Raw genomic sequence first — 22995 nt, forward strand, 5'->3', positions numbered from 1 at the left:
TTTGTGTGTGTGTGGTTAAGTATGAATGAAGTGGGGGGGCAGGGGTGAAGTTGAGCAGGAATGGGGAGTTACTGCTAAAGGGTACAAGGTGTCTTTATGGGCTAACAAAAATGGTCTAAAACCGATTAGTAATGGTTGCATAACTATTAGTATACTAAACATCACTGAATTGTGTGCTTTGGGTGAATTGTATGGTGTTTGAATTATCTCTCTTTACTGAGCTGTTTTTAATAAATTATACAAGATATTAAAAGAATATATAGGTTCAGAATTTGGAGTTCATGAATCTTCATGTACCACTAGACCAATAGTTTACATGAAGCTCTTTCCTAAGGGCCACATTGAAATAGATGAAATAATTGAGTGATACACGTAATACAAATGTGATTTTCAGCCTTGGAGAAGCAAATGGCAACTCACTCCAGTGTTCTTGCCTGGAGAATCCCAGGGACGGGGGAGCCTGGTGGGCTGCCGTCTATGGGGTCACACAGAGTCGGACACGACTGAAGTGACTTAGCAGCAGCAGCAGCAACACACCTGCCCAAGCTTTTCTCTGTTTTGAAATGTCAAATGTCTTTAATGCAGTCCTATAGAGAACTGGTTTGCAATACCCTAACTTTTTTAACTCATGCACTCATTAGATTAATACAAGTTCAGTGAGGCCAGTCATTCCTCCCGTTTCTAGATAAGTCTAGTCCTTTATCAGTTCTTCAGGCCAGTTGTTGAGAGAAGCCACAGTAGGTTAGAGAAGGAGGGGACCTGAATCTCAGCCAAAAGTGTACTTGTCTGACACTTAGACAACCCCAGTTTCACTTACACTAGAATGGCTCAGAAGTAGAAGTCTTAAGAAGAAAGGAAGAGCTGGAGCAGCCACGATAGTACTCAGAGCACACTGACATGTCACTGCTGGGAAGCATCTCTAGTGGTTTTAACAATCTCAAATATAGAAGATTCCAAATAATTAATATTCTCCTCTACTCAACTTCTATATTTTGAGTTTCTATAAACTACCTGTTCCTCTACTAAAAACCATGGAATTGGAGATAATGTTTTGTTAAAAAATGGGAAGATAAAATTAGTCAGTCTGAGTTTCAGAGGGGTAGTCACTAACACCTGAACTTGTTGCCAGGAACAGGTATGAGCACACTGAGCCAAAGCATACCCTTAGCTTTAGGGATTCAAGCAAATCCACCTGCATCAGGAAACCTCAGGATTTTCCATTCTCACCAGGTCAAGCTTATCCTTCCATATATATGTTTAGAAGAGCGTACCATGCTGATGAAAATGGGTTCCATGCAATTTTTGACCATTGAGGGTTTTATAGAGATTGTATTGTCATGTTTTGTCAGATTTCTATAAAATAGTTTAAATGTCCAACCAATTGTCTATAAATTAAATCCATGTAGGAAAAATCTGATTGTAGTTATTATTTATTAATATTGCTTTGATCAGGATTAATGCTTCTTTTATTCAACATATTTATGGTGCATCTACTCTGTACCAGGACAATTCTAGGCCCTGGATGAGTAATAAAACAGACAAAATTCCTACCCTTAAGGAACTTAACATTCCAGAGGGGCTGTCATATAAATATGTAATTTTTAAGTGAATTATACAGTGCATGAGTAGGAGATAAGGGCTCTGGAAAAAAATTAAACAGGGAAGGGAACAAGTTACAATTTTAAACTGTGGCATCAGGCTAGGAAGTACAGTTATGTAATTCGATAATATAAAGATCATGTATGGGATGGGCCATGAGGATTACCTGCTCCAAGTTAATTTTTTCCCCCAGGAGCTTCATTTCCCCTTCCCGTCAGCATTGTTTTATTACCTTGAATTTACTGCTGTTTCACCAAAGAAAATATTACATTAGCCCTAACATTCCAAGCAAGAACAAGGAAGACAGAACTTCTTGCCTTTTTTAAAGAACTACAACCCAAATAAAACACCGCCTTATGACAACAAAAATTATTGTTAAGGAAAATCATTAGCCTGGTATTTCAGTTTCTTCTGGCTTTTCTCTCTTGCTGTGCCCTGGATTCTTGTAGTCTGCAAGAGGATTGTGTGGTCAATGATTGAGAACCACTTTCCCAAAGTTAACACCTTTTGAAAGAGTGAAGAGAGTACGGGAGAGTTTGAGTGGAAAAAAATGTCCAGGCCTCTCTGGAAAGGTGAAAGGAGAATAGATCTTTCAGAACTGCAGAACATAGGAACCCCACCGATCAACCGGAGAAAAGGGAAAAAGCAACCTGCTTTCCCAGGCCAACCCACAGTCTCTCCTCAGGATTAAAGATACCTGAGATATCTGATATCTGATACTTAAAAGATACCTGAGAACACATTGTTCTAGTAAAATATAATGGGTGTGGCAGCTCGCCTGAAATAGGACTTTAAGAAAATGGCTTAAAAGGGATCAGGGACTTGATTATTTTTTAAGTCAAAAGGGAACATTTATTTTAGGCTTCGACCAGAAGTGTTTAAGAGTCAGGTTAGAAATAAAAACCTCCCGTTGTAATAGAGTCGTTATGGAGCATTCAAATTCTCATTTATTTAGTAAATATATTTTAATTGAGCAGCCACCATATGTCAAGTACTGGGGGAACAACACAGGCCTTGCTTCAAAGACCTTTCTTTCGGGTTACCTCATATGCCCTTTGTCACAGAGTAGTCAGAGCACACAATGATGAGGACAAGAACTTTTTGACCTGCTTGTCCTGACAGTCGCTTCTAGTTTAGATTAGAGCCTCTTTCCATGCCCCAGAGGACCCTCCACTTCCCTGTCATAGCACCTATCACAGTGTATGGGATGCCTGTGTAACTGCCTCTCCTCCTCGCTAAAAAGTGATCTGAAGATAGTACGTCAGTGTTATTCACAGTTTATATATCCCTGCTGCTACTGCTGCTGCTGCTAAGTCGCTTTAGTCGTGTCCGACTCTGTGCGACCCCATAGATGGCAGCCCACCAGGCTCTGCCGGCCCTGGAATTCTTCAGGCAAGAACACTGGAGTGGGTTGCCATTGCCTTCTCCAATGCATGAAAGTAAAACGTGAAAGTGAAGTCGCTCAGTCATGTCCGACTCTTAGTGACCCCATGGACTGCAGCCTACCAGGCTCCTCCATCCATGGATTTTCCAGGTAAGAGTACTGGAGTGGGGTGCCATTGCCTTCTCCTTATATACCCCTAGTACATGCTTATTGAATATTTGACTAGATGGACGGATGGATGGATGATTTGCCAGGTTGTAACCAGACGTCTCTGCCAAGAGAGGCAGTCTGGAAGAACAGTAGTTAAGAGTGTGTTCTCAACATTAACTGTGAGACTTTGGGTCACTATTTAAGTTTCTCAATGCCTCAGTTTCCTCATTTGTAAAATGGATATAGAAATAGTGCCTCTGGTGTAGTGTTGTTTAAGTGGACTAAGGTAATACATATAAAATTCTGACACATAAGTTGCTCAGTAAATATCCACTATCATTATCAGTACAGAATGGTGGTTTCCTTGGTGACCATTTGCTATCCAAATATCACATCCCTGCCCTTTTGGCTCCATTATAAAATCAAAGGATGTCCATTAGGGCTAAAGTTATCACTTTGGGCTCAAGATCTCTGAAAAGATTAAAAGGAGAATTTGGAAATGAATATAAGTAGAAATTGAATAAGAAAATTAAAAAAGGAAAAGTGCTCAAGATGGCATGTCCAAAGCAATTTTTCTGGGGCAATAATACCTCTGCTTCTCTCACATCCACCAGCCAACATGCCAGTTCATCTCTGTTCTAGAACATACTTGTGCCTCATAAGATGTCATGCCCGATAATTTACTGATGCAGAAGAAGAAAGAAAAGTGGGAAAAAATTTTATTTGAAGTCAAGCCTTATCTAAACCTAAGAGTGTTATATAATCTTTTTTGTTTCTTTTGGAAGTTTAATAATCCTTTTTGTGTGAGATCTGTAATCAGGATAATCCTAGTACTTCTTCAAATACTGTGTTTATTACCTTCTAAATAAGGTGAAATGCCAACTTGTAACTATCTGTGGAAACCTAGTAATTTTAACATTTCCCTCTACTGCTGTTAAGAGAATTCTTTTTGCCTCTTCCCCAATCATAGGGGAATCTCTCTCTCTCTTTTTTTTTTATCTTTTCCTAAAAGCAAACTGATTCTCCTTTATTAACTCATCCATTGAAGAGTAGTTTTTAATTAAAGTTAGCTTAGAGTCATTTTATGGATAGAAAAAAATTAGAGTAAGAATTTGTAACAAACCCTGATACTTCAATTACCAACTCTTTTTAGGCTGCAGATATTTTACTCCACAAGGGAGAGCTTGGTCATTAAATTTTTAATAGGATATCTTATTGCAAAACTTTAAACAAAGGAAAAATCAATCAGGTTGGCCTAGTTCTGATCTTGATGGGCAGGAAAATCATGTTATAATTCAGGACAGAAAGAGTGGTTCTACAGGTTTCCTCCATTTAGGAAACCCTGATGCAAATGTAAAATAGATGATATGGTACCCCTCCCCATGACCTACAGGGTGAATTCTTTCTCCCAGACTCATGAGAGTCACCATTTTACCCAGTTACATCACTTGTGCTTTATGAGTTCAAAAGAGTCACCTACAAGGACTCTCTTAGGAGAAACTATAAAATGCATGTAGAAAATAAGAGGAACAAATAATATTCTGATAAAAGTTACCATCTTTGAGCCATTATTAAAACCAGGCTCCATTAAGTATCCTTTACCAATGTTATATAATCTTTACAACAACACAGAAATAACTAATCATCTCTGTGTTACCAACACTTAACTGATGTTTATAGAGGTTAATCAATATCCTGAATATCACATGACAGCAAACTCCAGTTTGCCAATTTCAAAATCCATATTCTCTTATTATGGAAAAAAATTAATGAAGCAAATCATTCTCCAATGGGATATTGAATTCTATTATGGAAATAGCACCTTAGATTTGATGAAAGCTTAATAATATCTTCTTCAACCCTTCCTCCTGATTGTTAGCAACCCCCAGAAGGTATTATCCAGATCTGTGAACAGTTCCCTAATGGAATTCTCATTACTTCAGTCAGCTAACCCTTTCCCCTTTAGATTACTCTTACTGTTTAAAGTTTTTCTTGAGTTTTTTGTTTTTGTCTGTGGCCATGTCACACAGCTTATGGTATCTTAGTTCCCCAATCAGGGATTGAACCCAGGCCGCCACAGTGAAAGGGCTGAGTCCCAACCACTGAACCACCAGGGAATTCCCTAGTTTTTCCTGAGATTAACCTCTGAAAACAATAAAACAATTCCAAACCTTTCCCTCCATCATAGCTTATAACACCATTTAAAATCTCTTAGATATTTTAAGACTTCCATGATACATTCCTTCCCCCCAAATCTTCTTGCAACCTTTCCTATTGGAAGCCTTCCAGATTTTCTCCATCTGGCTTCCTGAGGACATGGTCAGCTTCCTGGAGTGACTGTTTTCATCAGATGGAAGAAGGATGCTAACCAAAGCCAAGAGCTGTGGCCCCCTTTTCTTATCTGTGGCACAACACTTCTATAAATATAAAGAATATTGGTGCTATGGTCCAAATGTTTCCCCCTCAAAATTCATATGTCAAATCCTGACCCCCATAGGAGATGGTATTAGGAGGTGGGTCCTTTGAGAGGTGCTTTAGTTGTGAGAATGGGATCTTCATGATGACATTAGTGTTCTTCAGGCTCTGGAGTGATCCCTTGTCCCTTTGACCAGCCAGAAGGTAGTAACTAGGAATAGAAAGAGGACTTGGCCAGAACACAACCACACTGGTGCCTTGATCTTAGACTTCCTAGTCTCCAGAACCATGAGAAATGAATTTCTGTTATTTATAACAGTCTATGGTATTTTGTTATAATAAACCAAACAGACTAAGACAATTGGATCACTTCTTTGTAAACCATTTCATGACACTATTGGTTCATAATGAACTTGAAGTCAAATAAAATTCCTTATCCTTTTTTATTTGACTTGATTGTTGGCCACATTTTCCCCTATCTTATCCTTGGACAATTAACTTTTTTAACTGAAGAACAAGACTTTGTATTTTTCTCAGAGTTTTACCCTTGGTCATTCTTGGGATTCTGTAATCAACTAAGTCTTTTATAACTCCATCCCATAACTCTGGTTCATCTGCAAATTTGACCACCTATACTTTCTCTGGGCTGGATGAAGCACAAGCTGGAATCAAGATTACATGGAGAAATATCAATAACTTCTGCAGAGATGCAGATGACACCACCCTTATGGCAGAAAGCAAAGAACTAAAGAGCCTCTTGATGAAAGTGAAAGAGGAGAGTGAAAAAGTTGGCTTAAAGCTCAACATTCAGAAAACTAAGGTCATGACATCCGGTCCCATCACTTCATGGCAAATAGATGGAGAAACAGTGGCAGACTTTATTTTTCTGGGCTCCAAAATCACTGCAGATGGTGATTGCAGCCATGAAATTAAAAGACGCTTACTCCTTGGAAGAAAAGCTATGACCAACCTAGACAGCATATTAAAAAGCAGAGACATTACTTTGCCAGCAAAGGTCTGTCTGGTCAAGGCTATGGTTTTTCCAGTAGTCATGTATGGAGGTGAGAGTTGGACTAAAAAGAAAGCTGAGTGCCAAAGAATTGATGCTTTTTAACTGTGGTGTTGGAGAAGACTCTTGAGAGTCCCTTGGACAGCAAGGAGATACAACCAGTCCATCCTAAAGGAGATCAGTCCTGAATATTCATTGGAAGGACTGATGTTGAAGCTGAAACTCCAATCCTTTGGCCACCTGATGTGAAGAACTGACTCATTTGAAAAGACCCTGATTCTGGGAAAGATTGCAGGTGGGAGGAGAAGGGGATGACAGAGGGTGAGGTGGTTGGATGGTATCACCGACTCAATGGACATGAGTTTGAGTAAACCCGGGGAGTTGGTGATGGACAGGGAGGCCTGGTGTGCTGCAGTCCATGGGGTCGCAAAGAGTCAGACACAAATGAGCGATGGAACTGAAGTGATACTCTCTCTGACATAATTCAGATGGACAAAAATGCTACAATGGTCAGGACAAGATGCAGAGCCCTAGAACTCATCACTAAAGTCCTACTCACCATAAGTGAGTAAAAAACTCACCTACTTTATAAAATGCTTCACCAATTACAAAACAATTTCACAAATATCATTTCATTTAATTCTTATAATTCACCTGTGAAAAAAATATTATCATCATTCTATTGTGCTTGTGCTCAGTCATGTATGACTCTGTAGCCCCATGGACTGTAACCCACCAGGCTCCTCTGTCCATGGAATTTTCCAGTCAAGAACACTGGAGTGTGTTGCCAGGTCCTCCTCCAGGGGATTTCCCAATCCAGGGATTGAACGCGTGTCTCTTCTGTCTCCTGCACTGGCAGGCAGATTCTTTACCACTAGCACCACCATTCTATATACAAGGCCAGAGCTTCAGAAAGACTATCTGACTTGCCTGATGTGATACAGCTAATAAATGACAAAACAGGAAACAAGCCTTAGAGCTTCTGTCTCTGCTTCAAGTGCTTTGTCAAAGAAGAATGTTTAAATACAATGATTAACTAATATTTTTCCTTTTCCCCTCATATAGATATCAACAGAGACTAATTAAAATCATGAAATATTTTTTCTATAAATAAAATCTAGTGTTTTTGTTTATAGAAAATATATAAAACCCAGAAACCTAGTGTTTAAAGCAGATTAAAAGCAGTCTATTCTGATATAAGTGAGATGGGGGCTCTTAGATTCTCTCTCTTGTCCCACCTGGGGCCTCCCTTCAACCCCATCATAGATAGTAATGTGGCACCTTATAATCCTCAGAGTACATTGGGAAGTCACTAGTCAATGGCATGTCCTCAAACTGTAACCTTCTCTAAAACTAAATTTTAAAATAAGGCTGGTTTCTGATACCTTGTTTTTATTAATATAATACATTCTAGAATTCTGTGGGAGATCATCTCTCTAAGGTTTAAAGACCTTTTATATAGAATAGAATTGTTTTAAAGTTTGAAGTCATCTTTGAGTTTATTTAATTCAAATCTTAATTTCACAGATGAAGAAACTGCAACCCAGAGAGGAGAAGTAATACACACAGAATCATTCCCCAGGGGAAACAAGGACAAGACCCCAGACCTGGACTCTCCTAGGTAGGTAAATTCTTCTGTTATATCATGGAGTATTGTTTTTAGAAATCTGCCCCTTTTCCTTAGAAGATGACATCTTTAATGAGATAAAGTTTCTGGTTCTCACTTAAGCAACCATGAAACATTTACGATATGTTTGATTTTACAAAGGCACTTAAGATATATAGGACTGAAATGTGCAATTAGCTTTAATAATGAGGCTTTGAAACAGTGGTTCTTAACTTACAGACATTACAAGCTCCTTTGAAGTGGGCTTCTCTGATGTCTCAGGTGGTAAAGAATCTGCCTGCAATGCAGGAGACACAGGTATGATTCCTTAGGTTAGGAAGATCCCCTAGAGAACAGAGTGGCTACCAACTCCAGCATTCTTGCCTGGAGAATTCCATGGACTGAGGAGCCTGGCGGGCTACTGTCCATGGGGTCGCAAAGATTCAGACATGACTGAGAGACTAGCACTTTGAAATGGATATCAAAAAATGTCTATGCAAAATTTGAAAACATTTCAAGGGGTTCATAGATTCCACATCCTCCCCCCTCGCACACACAGCAAGTTATTGGCCTCCTGGTTAAGAACCGCTGGCCAATTCTAGTACAAATGCCAAGGTAAGGATTACAGAGCACCAACTACTATCTTATTTATGGGTCTGCTGGTTAAAGCTGCTCTGTTTCTGCATCCTTCATTTTTTATTTAAATGGAGCACTGTCTTATCCTGGAAGACTTCTGATACAAGAAAGGAGTAAATGTTTCAATAAGTTCTCAGTTAACCAAATTAAGAGAGAAATTTGATAAAATAAAAACATTTTCATAAAAAATGTTAATGAAAGTAAGGCTAGTCAATGTTCATATGGGACATTCATTTTCTTTCAACTTATTTTATTTTTAAGAAAGAAAGAAAAGGAAATGGAGTGGAAAAAGCCTTGACTACCACTGGCCACATACCCACTTTTATTAAATCTGTGTTGTAGTGGTTTAGTTTCTAAGTCATGTTTGACTCTTGTGACCCCATGGTCTGTAGCTCACCAGGCTCCTCTGTCCATGGGATTTCCCAGGCAAGAATACTGAAATAGATTGCCATTTCCTTCTCCAAAGTTCACACATTTTGCCTTGAAATGATCTCATTCTCATTTATTCTTTGCCTGGTATTCATAGCCTCAGCAATAATATATTAGTGTAGCATATAATAATCGTAACAGTTAACATTCACTTAGGCCTTCTTTCTATGTTTTATTCTAAATACTTTACACCTTTTAATAGTCCCAGAAATTGTATGAATGAAGTTCTACTATCAGTCCTTTTTTTCTAGTAGAGGAAATTGAGTCTGAAGGATTGAGCAACTTAGCCAGGGCCAAACCCAGACAGGATCCAGAGATAGGCCTCATAAACACTCACCACCCTGCCTCTTGGCAGTATTCTCACCTGGATTCTCACCCAGCTCCTCACGTGGTCACTGTGAGACTTTGGGCCTCAATTTCTTCATCATAAAATAGGAATCATTTAAGTTAAACATTTAGCCAGTGCCTGCCACAGTGCTACTTAATAAATGCTGTTTCTGTTCCCTAAAGAGAATTCCACATGATACGATTCTAGTACCTTTAAGGAAGAGATCTGAATTCATTTCCTAGGGCTGCTGTAACACTGGACCACAGTGTCAGTGACTGAAAGCAAGAAAATTATCCTCTGATAGTTCTGGAGGCTAGAAGTCTGAAATCAATATATCAGCAGGGCTGCAACCCCTCTAAAGACTCTAGGGGACATTCTACTTTTCTTCTTTCAGCTTCTGATGGCTTATTGGCTTATGGCTACACAATTCCAATCTCTGCCTGTCTTCGCTAGCCCTCGCTTCCATGCCTGTCTTCTGAGGACATTTGTCATTGGATTTAAGGCTGGCCTGGGTAATCTAAGATGAGCTTTTGCAGAGATCTGTAACTGAATTACTTCCACAAAGACACTTTTCCCAAATAAAGTTATATTCACAGGTTTTCGGATGTGGATGTATCTTTTGCAGGGTCACCATTCAACCTACTACAATGTCTTAACGCAAATATTTTTCTGTCTTGGCAGATTTCCTCTGGTATTCTTGACAAACAAGCCCATGTTTTCTCAAAGAGGGCAAAGAATGTTTCATCTCATCCAGTTTGAGCCTATAGTTAAATTGGTAACAAATCTATTGGTTGAAATATTTTTCTTAATATGCCCAGTTGCCATTAGCCTTCTCCTTGAGAATCAACAATGTTCTTAGGAAACAAACAACTGTTACTTATTTAGAAGAATAATCTTGGAGCTCAGCCCTTTTCTGCTTTTCACTAGAAGCATGCAGGTACCCACGCACCTGGGAGCAGGTGAAGGAGAATGAAGCCAGCATAATATGTCCATACCATTCTGCCCGGAAGAATGAGGAATCCACTAGGCTAAATTGTCACTGGTGCTTTTTTCTTTTAGTATCTAACTTAAGTTACTCACTTCTAAGTATCAGATTACAAAATCTAATTAATTTAATTGCCTAAAAGCAATGATGTCTTGACATAACTCTATTACTCCTGCCCCTCCATTCTCAACTCTCCCTATCCCACCCTAGAAACTGACCTACATTGTTAACCAACCCAGTAGGGAAATCTCCCCTGAGCTGGGGGTTAGCAGAGAGAACATCTCAACAATGCTGTATCTATCTCCATGAGCCTTGGAGTCAGCCTAGCTCTCCATTCGTTTTCTTAAAAGCAGTGATAACTGAGGTACAGAAGCAAGTTAGGTGAGGGCAGTAAAAGGGTATTGAAAAAAAAGCGAAAAACCAGTAAGAGGATCTTACTATTCTCACAAAAAAATCACACCTATGCAAGTTCAATGTTACTAGTTACCAAAAAATTGAACTCATCACCAAAAGCTTTCCAGATAATGCAATAAGATGTAAAGAATAAGCCAGAAGAATGAGGAAAAGAAAGAGGAGAAGGAGGAAGAACAGAAAAATAAAAGCAATTGAAAGTTTTATGAGTAAATCTATTCAATGTCATCCAAAAAATTGCCCCCAAAGGACCAAAAAAAAAAAAAACCCAGAGAATTAGTACTAGAAAATACTATTGGAAGAGTCTTGGTTGACCAACTGCTTATGCAACCAGATTTCCTTTGGCAGAACACTGGGAACAAATGCTTCGCAAGTATGCTTTTGACAAATCAGTATTGTAGTAACTCAACCTTCCTTGCCTTCAGATCTTCCTTGGGAAAAAAAAAGTCTTCTATTTCTGAAGACAAATCGAATATAATGGCAATAGGCAGGGATGAGATAAAGGCTTGATTTTTTGTGCTTCAGGTTTCTAGCTCCTAAGGAAACTGAGTCCTTAGAAACAAACAGTAAGCGGGTATTTCCTTTACCAAAGTATAGGTTTGATGGTGAAGACCTGGGGATGAAAAGAGAAAGTCAGAATTGTTATGATGTGCATGGCACATAGTTGCCAGTAAAGGGGTCTGTAATGACAGTAGAAAGGTAATAGCTTTAGTCAAATGATTTAGCCACTTTTCCGCTTACTTTTAAATATTCTGGTTTTGGGAGTCTTATGAGCCCCTTATTTCACAGTCTTGTCAAAAACAGGTAAGCATATGACAGAATTTATAATTCCCACAAGTACTGTAGGAAATTAAACCATGAAAATTTCACAGATGCCAAGAATCAACCTAAATAGATCAACCCTCCTCTCAGAAGATTCTTTGCATTTCAGCAGTTTCCAATTTTCCTCTTATACCCTGAAAGCCAAGGAGAGGAAAACCCCAATTGGGACTTTAAAATGATTATTTGAAGATATATTAGGCTTCTTCATTTATTCAATTACAGATGGTCCATCCAAGCAATTTTGCTAGACTAGTAGAGCCCCAATACAAATTGAGACTCTCAATGGCTTTTAAAAGATATTGTTCTGAGTATTTTTAACATATCTTGCAAAACTGAAATTTCATACCCAATAAACAAGTCCCAATTTCTCCCTTTCTCCAGCCCCTGGTAATCACTATCCTACTTTGTTTGCTTGAGTTTGACCACTCCAGATATCTCAGATAAGTGAAATCATACAGCATTTGTCTTTTTGTGACTAGTTTATGTCACTTGGCATAATATCCTCGAGGTTCATCCTTGTTACAGCATGTGTCAGAATTTCTTTACTTTCTAAAGATAAATAATATTCCATTGTAGGTATATGCTATTAATACTTTTTGTTTATCCATTCATCTGCCAATAGACATTTGGATTGCTTTTTTGCTATTGTGGATAATGTGCTTTAACATGTGTGTACATTTAATGACATTTAAAAATGACTGTTCGTGTCTTTAAGTCAACTGTTAGTGTTGTAGCTGTATTCACATTTTACTTCTAAAAACAAAAAACAAATTGGTAACCTTTGGGAACAATATCTGCAGAAGGAAAATACAACCCAGAAGCTGTATTTTTCTTTCTTTTTTTTAATAAAACAATAAAGAGGTTCATCCTAAGAAGTGACATTAGAGTTAAAAAGTTGGTCCAGAAGTCCTACTCTCCATTCCCAAGTTAGCAGAAATAAAGAAGGATACTTGCCCTGTTTCTTTTTTTGCTGTTTTTTTTTTAAGAGGCTTTTTTTTTTTTTTTGTCCTCACATGGCTTGCAGAATCTTAGTTTCCTGACCAATAACAATCCAGACATGGTGAAATCACAGCATCCTAACCACTGGACCATCAGGGAATACCCCCTGCCCTGTTCCTGTATGAGTCGATGACAGGATCCCAGGAATAACTATATCATCCCCTATTACAAGTTTCTCTTCCTATTCATAGCATCTATTCAGCATTAATATATGTACTGCTTTTTTTTCTTGGTTTTATTATGTGCATCACCTTTTTAATAGCCACATGACATTGAAATTGATCTAATCTGAATTTTGTATTTCCTAAATGATTATGAAATTTTCTCTTAAAATGAAATTCCAAATTTCCTTTCCCAGAGAGAAGTCCTTCATTCATAAATTTCTCTAGAGTCTGTGATAAAATGTGAACAGCAAGGACTGCTTTGAAATTAGTATTTCAACACACACTGTGTTGCCCAGTGGCCTCAATTGATAGTTGGACTAGAAATACGTGTTTTCTATTGTTTTGCTTTTGTTGGTCTTAATGGAAATTGGAAGCCAAAAGTTTGGCTCCACAAAAATACTCTACTGTTGTGTATTACTCAAACTAACACCACACCACCAACAACTGGGCTAAATTGTTGTCGAGACATTTTCCTCTTAGTATACTATTTCAGTAACTCACTTCTAAGTATAAGACTATAAAACTGAGTAACTTAGCTGCCTAAAAGCAGAAACATGCTTCAACTTACAATTGTTTATTTCTTCCTCTTCGAGGAGTCTATAAATTGTCCATCTAATTCATGAAAGTATAAAGACAGTTCCTTAATTGCCCTATAGTTATTTGATTTGCTTCTCACAAACTTTTAAGGTTTTTTTGTTTTTGTTTTTTAAAGCTCCCTCTGAAGACCTGGACTTCAAATCCATCACTTCTGGTCTGATATCCAATATTCACCTTGGTATCTGACTTGCCAAAGGGTGACTGGAGAGTATTTTAAGATGAAAAGGAAATTCTCCAGAAAATGTTAAGCAAAAATAGAACCTTCTGTGGGATACAGAAAAACTGGAGTCACCCACAGAAAACTTAGAGCCAAACTTAGAGGAAATCAATAAACGATTATGTCTGATTCTTACACAGACACAATGTGAGCTTTTACCTTTAATAATACAAATTTGTACCTCTGTCAATCACATTGTGTTCATGTAAAGAAGCAGTTTGTGGTTAGGTCCCTAAGATATGAACAATGACACAAGCTTATGCAACACACAGTCCACACAATGGTTTGTGGTGGCCCTGCCCAAAACACATTTAAAAATTGTGTGACGATTATAACACCTTTCAAGTAATGGTTTGCAGCGATGGCTATATATGTGTGTTGTTTTATTATAAGTTCTTAACGTACTAGGCAATTCATCTAGCAAACATAAATAGGAATGAGGTTTTTTCCCCAAGCACTCCATTGTTGAGGTGACCATTATAGGCTATTCTATGAAGAATCTTTGATGCTAAATTATAATTTAATAAAATCTTGCAAATAGTTTAAAGTTGTACCAATCCACAAGGAACAACAACAAACATCTATTACTATGACTCTTACAAATATTCCTAAAGAACTCACAAACTATGCCTATATTCCTTACTACATCACTGAGACAGACAGAAAATTACCAATTATCTCCATTTCACATAGAGAGGCTGTGACACAGAAAGACTTTGGAACTTTCTCAAAGACACAAAGTAATGAATGAATTAAGAGAAATAAAGAGAAAAATAGATGAATAGAAAAAAAGCTGTAATACACTTCAGGTCTTCAGGTGTTTTCATCCTGGAATTATTCCCATTAGAACCACTTTTCTACCTACCGATCTTAAATTGTTACTCACCTAGAATACTCCCTTGTAAAAAGTCATTTTAATGGGATTTAAGGCAACTTTAGAAGTGTTTTTATTTCCCCCACAGAGTCCATGAGCTTTGAACAGTACTAGAAAATTAAAAAGCATTTGTCATAATAAAAAAATTAGTACCAACTCCCTTCCATCTTACAAAAAACAGATTACACTGAATTTGACAGTACTTAGAAAACAATATGTCTAAAACTCATTGCCTGAAAGCAGATAATGAGAATTCATAAGTTCCTTTTATGGGCCCACATTGTGCTATGGAAATATTAAATAAATACAAGTGTGGTCCCTGTGCTTCACAACCTTACAATTCAGTAAGTCAGTCAGTCAGCCAACCAGCTCATGAGCTGGTATATAAGTATCCCACATTCCAGACATTGGGGATAGAGAGATGACTGTGGCATATCCTCAGTATTCAAAGACCCCATAGTCTAATGGGGAAACATTGTATTGAATATGTGGCTAATTATAATACAGTATAATTGCTACAATGGTAACCCATAGAAGAAAGCAATATACATTCCTTGGGAAAGGTAGTCTCCTGAGAATGTTTCGTAGAAGAGAGAATATAGGAACTACATCTTGAAAACAAATAAGATTTTCTCTAAAAGAAAAAATATTTCTAGAAAAGAAAAGCAGGTGAACACAGAAGCTTAAGAGTGAATTGCATTTAGCAGGAAAGTTCAGAGAGGTGGAGGTCTTAGATGAATGCTTCATTTCATAGAAAATGGAGAGCTATGGAAGGGTTTCAAGCAGAAAAATAAATCTGTTATTTTAGAAAGTTAATTCCAGCAACCGCATGGAAGAGTGTAAGGTGAAAAGGAGACAAGTGGTAGATGGGCTATTACATTAGTCCAAACAAGAGATGAAGAGTCCACAGCACTGCCCAAGAAAATTCTTAGCAGTGATGGAAATATTCTGTATCTGTGCGGTCCAGTATGCTAGCCATGAGCCACATGCGGCTACTGAGCACTAAAATTTTAAATTGCCACATGTGGCTAGTGTTTGCCAAACTGGACAATGCAGAGACATCTTGAGTTAAACCTTAAAGGAGAGTTTTTCCAACTGCAGGTTGCAATTGGTGGGTTAAGAAATTGATGTGGTAGGGAGTTCTCCGGTGACCCAGTGGTTAGGATTCTGGGCTTTCACTGCCATGTCCCAGGTTGGATCCCTGGTCGGGTAATTGAGATCCTACAAGCTGTGCAGCACAGCCCCCCAAAAACTGATGTGGTAGTTCACAATTGGTATTTTGTAATGAATGAAGACAATAACACAGAAGACAGCAGAAGAGAAATGAGTGGAGTAGAACAGAATAGGAGATAAAATGTCAGCACGCCCTGAAGAGTATTATTTTGAGAGATGTTTATTTCAGTTAAAGGTATATGTATGGGTGTGTACCATGGATCACAGTGTAAAGTGCACTTTTCTTTTATATTGTGTTTGAAAATGTTTGAAAGTCAGTCTTTTGTGGAAGGCTATTATTTAGCTACATTCAGAGTTATGAGGAAGAGATTTCCAGACAGGAAAGAAGACAGCATAAGCAAAATTCACTGAAGTTTGGAGTAAAGATAACTGGATGTTTTAGGACTTTCTGTTTTTTTTTTTTTGCTTTTGTTAGAACATCAGAATATTTTGAACATTTTTAGACCTACAGAAAAATTGAGACAATAATACAGTGAATTACCATATGCCCTGCACTCAGCTTCTGCTATCAGCATCTTACATTAGTATGACATGTGTTACAATTAATGAGCCAGTGTTGATATGCTATTATTAAAGCCAATACATTACTCAAATTTACTTTGTTTTTAGCTAAAATCCTTTTCTTTTTTCAGGACTCCATCTAGGCTAAAATACTACATTTAGTTGTCATGTTTCCTTAGGCTGCTTTGGGCTGTGACAATTTTTCTGTTTTTGCCTGTTTCTGATGACCTTGAGAGTTTTAAGTGCTAAGAATTTTAAGGGCAGGCATTTTGTAAGAGGCTCTTCTGTTGAAAATTTGCCTGGTGTTTTTTCTCATGATTAGACTGAGGCTGTGAATTTGGGAGAGGAAGACAGTAGAAAAGTGCCATTTTCATGCCATGATATCATGGATACCTACTGTCAGCCTGAGTTATCACTGCTGATAGTGGCCTTGATCAGCTGACTGAGCTTATCAGTCTCCTCCTCTGTAAATTTACTCTCTTTTATCACCACTTTTCACACTGTAGTCTTTGGAAGGAAATCACTCTGCTCCTCTAAATGAATTAGTTAATTAAAGGAAGGCTTCAACTTGAGTCAGTCACATTGAGCTCTTTCTAAAGAAAGCTACTTCCAAGTACAGACACAATCTCTTTTTAGATACAGCATCTCCCTCTGCGGCAGCAGGCAGGATACTTTTCCCACTTCTCAGGTTTTCAGGTTCCAAATACGAAGCACAGAAAAAGCTGAGTGATTGACGTAGAATTCCAAAATAAGTTGGGAAGGAGTTAGCCCACGATCAATTGTAGATCCTTCTGACTTTTCTCTTTAGCCCCAGATTCTGACATTTTAGAAGGAGATTTAAACCAAAATGTGTTAGGTCCCACACCCACCTAAGGAGGGAAGATTCATTTTTTAGCCAATGTTTAGAAAGGAAAATCCCTTTCTTAGAAAATCCAATCATTTGGAGTACTTTCTTTAGGCAGAGGAGGGCTGCAAGATCAAGTCTTTTGCAGTGTTCCCAAGGTAAACACTGCCCTGACAAATCATCAAGTACTCATCTTTCATTGTGGTTGCCTAACTTTTTACCACGTCCATTCCCATGGAGAGATCCAAAACCAAAAAGCCTCCTGAGCAAGCCCAGCCTCTACTTTTGTCCCCACCCTGAAGGTTCCTTTAACAGTGTTCTCATTTTGTGACTCATGTATTACATGGGTTTATGCGAGCATATGGGTTTTTTTATTGCTCTATTTATTCTAACCTTCTTCTCTGCTCAGGCCAGAAGAAAGTTTTGTCCCTGACTAATGTGGATCCCAAGTCCCAGGACTTCTCCCTTTCATTGTGAGAGACGAGATTAAAACTTACCTTTCCTCACTGTATACAATCTAGTGAGAGAAAAATCACTCAGTGATCATATTCAGAAATAAAAAAATCATTTGGAAATTAAAAATAGCCACTAACTCTCCAATCAGTTATGACATAACTTCTTAGGGAAATTCCAAGTCCTCCTGTTTTCTACTGTCACTGTGTCCCCATTCATTCCCTGGGTTCCCTGCAGGAATCTCTCTCTCCCTCTGGTTCCCAAGACTCTCTTAATCATTCTCTAATACACTTTCTCCCAGCTTTTTCTCCCCTCAATTTGGCAAAACTCCACTTTGGGTCTTTTATCCATGCTAAGTTGTACACTGCTAACAGTAACCTTAGCTTTTGCCAGTTCCCAGTAATATCTGCAATAAGTGGGCATTCAGACCTTGATTTGACTGGAAGAGAATCTGGGGTTTCAGGAGTCTTGAGTAAGAGAAGAGTAGAATCTGGGGAAATTGAGAGAAGGTGGGGCTGAAGTTCTTCCAGATACCTACACACTTGATACCAATGTCCTTGCTCAACTTTGAATCTTTGAAGATCACAGAAACCCTCCACTGAAATGTCTACTTCTTTCATCCAACATCAGTTCACAAAACACAGGGTATTCACCACCTGGAATAATCTAGTCACTTTAATTCGGTTTGACAAACCAATTTGACGTCAAGCAATTTAATATCCATTTAATGTTTAGCCTCATAGGCTTGACACTTTTCTTTAAAATTAATGACTGGGTCTAGGGGATTCTACTGGAGAAGGCAATGGCACCCCACTCCAGCACTCTTGCCTAGAAAATCTCATGGATGGAGGAGCCTGGTGGGCTACAGTCCATGGGGTCACTAAGAGTCGGACACGACTGAGCGACTTCACTTTCACTTTTTCACTTTCATGCATTGGAGAAGGAAATGGCAACCCACTCCAGTGTTCTTGCCTGGAGAATCCCAGGGGCAGGAGAGCCTGGTGGGCTGAAGTCTATGGGGTCACACAGAGTCGGACACGACTGAAGTGACTTAGCAGCAGGGGATTCTACAGTCCATCCAGCCACTAACATTCTAGGATTCCACCTTAGCTACTTAACACATGGTAAATATTGTCTAAAATGCATATATGTGGAATATATCCAGCTAAATTATAATTATCATTCTTGGGAACAGTGGCCATGATTGTCTCAGTCACTATGGAATCTCCAGTTCCTAGTGCAATTACCAGGATGGTAGTAAATAAAAAGGAAGGTAGAGAGGGGAAAGTCTTTCTCTGGTTAGATTCCATCTTCCTATCTATGTACTTCTTCCATATACAGATCCCTTTACTTGATGCTTTGCTTGCATTTTTGCTAATCCTCACAGCAACCTTAAACAGAAGGGATTGTTATTTCCATTTACAGATGAGGAACTTGAGGTCCAGAATAATTAAGTAACTGTGCCAAGGTTACATGCCCAGCAAGTGGAGGAGTCAGAACTTGAGCCAGTGCTTAGGCTTAGTCACATATACATACATACATATGCATATATGTATATATACATTTATTTACACACACTTACACATATAAATACACATAGAAATTGAATCACTTCTATACACCTCAAACTAACACATTGACAACTATACTTCCATTAAAAGAAAGAAACATTAAAAATCAAATGGCCCAGAGAAAGCTTTTCCTCTGGCCTCACAATCCATCCCTCCAGGCAACAGGGCTGGCCTTTGTCCCACCCCCATTTTTTACCAAGCACTTCACTGACTTTGTGTCCTGAAGGGGCTCCCAGTCCTCCCCACTCACCTGAAGGCATTACACACAGCTTCAGCTGCTAGAGCCAAACCCATCCAGGCCACTGTACTACTGAACACAAACCACCATGTGCTTAGGCAGTGTCACCTTTGAATGCACAACCTCCTTAAACATTTAAGAGGGTTTTAAAAAATCATCAAGTTTAGAGGAAAAAGTAAAAGGAGGAGGAGGAAGAGAAAGAACAAACTACTTGCTCCCTCTTTTCCATATACAGGAAATCATCTTTTAAAAAACACAATTAAAAACAAGGAGATGCATAGTATGCTTAAATAGAGTAAGCATTTTATGTCTTTTTTTAGCGTTACTAGGATATGCCATCAGGTCTTTAAGGGCAAGTTAATTTTTCACACTTCACAGTGAAAATTAAGACATTAAGATGTTTGCTGTTATCTAGTTCTAGGTTGGGCTTTCCTGGTGGCTCAGTGATAAAGAATCCTGCCAATGCAGGAGATGCAGAAGATGCGGGTTCAGTTCCTGGTGAAGGAGATCCCCTAGAGAAGGAAATGGCAACCTAATCCAGTACTCTTGCCTGGGAAATCCCATCAACAGAGGAGCCTGGCAGGCTATAGATCATGGGGTCACAAAAGAGTTGAACACAACTTAGCAACTTAACAACAACAATAACAGTTCCAGGTTACCTGTGGATAATTAATTTCATGCCATTTTTGTCATCTTATTTCCCAAATTCAGCCTATTTTCCTAACTTGCTTCTTAGCATTTTCCATGCCCTTTCCCCACATTTAGTGCTCATTCCTGGCCCTCATCACTGCATGTTTGCTACGTGGTCCAGTTTGCTGCTGCTAAGAAGAGCATCTTCTGTCTGCAATGCCATTTTGGAATAGATTCCTTTTGAAGCTGTTACTACTCAGAAAAAACCACATAGCAATACTCAAAGTGCGTTGTTTAATGAATGAATGAATTCTCCTTCCCACATTACTCATCTTAAATTGTCTAAAGTGGTTTTCTTAAATCTTGCATGTTGTCCCATAGGAAATTTAAAAATAGACTCAGTAGGAAGGAAAAACATATTATCTAAGCAAATCTAGAATCTAAATATAGTGTATATTCTAACAATAGGTTGTAGCAGATGGTTTACCAATAATAACCAACTCTTCTCACCTTTTCATGACCAACAGTAAATAGATGATCTTTAAAACTGCATCTCATTAATAAGGGGGAAAATAACCAAAGGAAAACGGGACATCAATGCTTTTTATTGATTCTCCTACTTTGTGAGACTGGAATGAAATGGGACCATAAAAGCATGTCAGAGGTGACAACAGAGAGGGCTGGGAAGTGATCCAGGGCACTGTGGAAATGAGTGAGAATACAAAAATTCAATCTTAATCCTTTAAATTGTTAGCAATATGTAACCAAGGCTTTACCAGGTATCCAGCTTTGGTGTGATGCATGTTGGTATGCTTTAGAGCCGTTGTTTCCTTGATCGTTTGACTTTAACAGCTAAAAACAATGAACACTGACCACCTCAGGGTTTCTATGACTTAGAAATGTGGGCACAAGTGAGCTTAGTGCCTCGGCTCAGGTTCCCTCACAACGGCACAATCAAGGTGTCCACTGGGGCTACTCAAGCAAGAACTTTAATTTTTTAAGAGAAACCAATGGCTAGGCAATTAATTAGTACATTAAAAAAAATTTTTTTTAATTAGTACATTTTTAAAAGCTACAATGTATAGGGGAAAAAGTCAATGATATTTCTAAAAGAGTGATTTATCTCATTTATAAAAGTAAAAAGAGTAATTGAAAATATTTTAAACAGATTTCCAGTACATGGTTGATTCTGAATGAGTAATTCCTATGGGAGGGCAGAGGCAGAGATTTACTGAAAATTCAAAAGCATTTCAACTTGGCTTTAGAATGCAGGGAAGGCAATGTGGCTATATGAACTTAAAGTCTCATCCTCTCAAACCCACTACAGCATTCCCGTATTAAAAACCTCTGGAGCCCCCTCACTCGTAGGTTCAAGCTTAGGGTGTGTGGCCTCACTCTGGTCATTTCCTCCTCTTTAGTTTTCTCATACTCCCAGTCTCCCTCCCCAGATCTCTGTGCTCCATTCACTGCCCCACCCAACCTCCTATCAAACTCCTTCCATCCTCTAACTTTTGAACAAACACAAGTTGATTCCTCTGTCTTGGCCATTCTCCCCACCTGACTTATCTGTTAGACTCACAGTCATCTCTTGGATTTTACCTCAAATACCTCTTCCTCAGAGACATACTTAGGCTGGATTAATTTTCCCACAGCCCCTTTATACATTGCTCCTGTCCTTTAGGGCATAATGTAGTTGATAATTATATATTTACATATATTGTTTGATTGCTACTTGTCTTCCCAAATGGATAAAGCTTCTTAAGGGGAAGATCTGGGCTTCCCTGAGCCATCATTCTGCCACCTTCACCCAGCACAGTCTGGAACTTCATACCTGATGAATGGACTCTCACATTCCTAATCACTTACCTGGCACCACCCTAAACTGTCTAGGTAATGAAGAGGGAGCAAGTATGGGTATCCATGAATGAGATTCTTAAAAATCAAATTTAGTTTGAAACATACAGTTGTCTAATGAAACAGCCTAATAGCTCAAATAGTCATATCTCCTAATTTTCTCTATCAGTCTATCAATGGAAAATCTTGGTTACTTGGATAATATTATTCACTAAAATTATCACTCCTTCTGTCACTCATTTTCTCTAAGACCTTTGACCTTTGCTCTTTCTCTGCAACTAGAGTTAGGAATGAAGAACACTGGAGGTAACTCCTCACTGAAGTCCACCTGCCAGGGCAATGCATTTATATCTAATTACTTAGTTCCCTACTCCAGCTTCTAGAAAAGATGAGAGGCTCACTTTTCTTTTCATAGGAAAGTAAAAACAACTTCAGTTTCTATTATCTACTTATTTGGATTATTCTGACCATAATTACAAATAATCATGACCTAGTAACACAAAGGCTTTCCCATTTTAAGTTTTGTGGAAATTATCCTTATCAGAAAGGGTTGCTGCTGCTGCTGTTGCTAAGTCGCTTCAGTCGTGTCCAACTCTGTGCGACCCCACAGACGGAAGCCCACCAGGCTCCTCCATCCCTGGGATTCTCCAGGCAAGAACACTAGAGTGGATTGCCATTTCCTTCCCCAGTGCAGGAAAGTGAAAAGTAAAAGTGAAGTCACTCAGTCGTGCCCGACTCGTAGCGACCCCATGGACTGCAGCTCACCAGGTTCCTCCATCCATGGGATTTTCCAGGCAAGAGTACTGGAGTGTGTTGCCATTGCCTTCTCCAATCAGAAAGGGTTACTTATTATCAAAGCCAAGCTATTGAAAGTCAGCAATAGCAAACTGTATCCCACTTAGGTCCAGACTGAGTCATCTCTATTTTTTTTTAAGTTAGTTACATGTTGTTCATTTATTTACTTATTTGTTCAGCAAGTATTCACTGATGACTGTCTTTATGCTAGGCCTTAGGATCATGAGAATCTCCCCATAACCTGAGGAGTC

The 22995-nt window shown here is 38.6% G+C and overlaps 1 protein-coding gene across 3 annotated transcripts in view; it reads left to right on the plus strand.

Annotated features, from left to right (window-relative positions):
* Positions 1-22995, plus strand: part of SPTSSB (serine palmitoyltransferase small subunit B) — a 30470-nt gene that overhangs the window by 4592 nt on the left and 2883 nt on the right. For 2 of the 3 annotated variants that reach the window (XM_059886936.1, NM_001110774.1), the window contains one exon: positions 8085-8178. The gene's annotated coding sequence lies outside the window, so the exon portion shown is untranslated. Of the gene's footprint in view, positions 1-8084; positions 8179-17612; positions 17677-22995 lie in introns of all 3 variants that reach the window. The other variant, XM_059886938.1, reaches the window with a different exon arrangement.

Source organism: Bos taurus, chromosome 1 (genome assembly GCF_002263795.3).
Source record: "Bos taurus isolate L1 Dominette 01449 registration number 42190680 breed Hereford chromosome 1, ARS-UCD2.0, whole genome shotgun sequence".
Lineage (NCBI taxonomy): Eukaryota > Metazoa > Chordata > Mammalia > Artiodactyla > Bovidae > Bos > Bos taurus.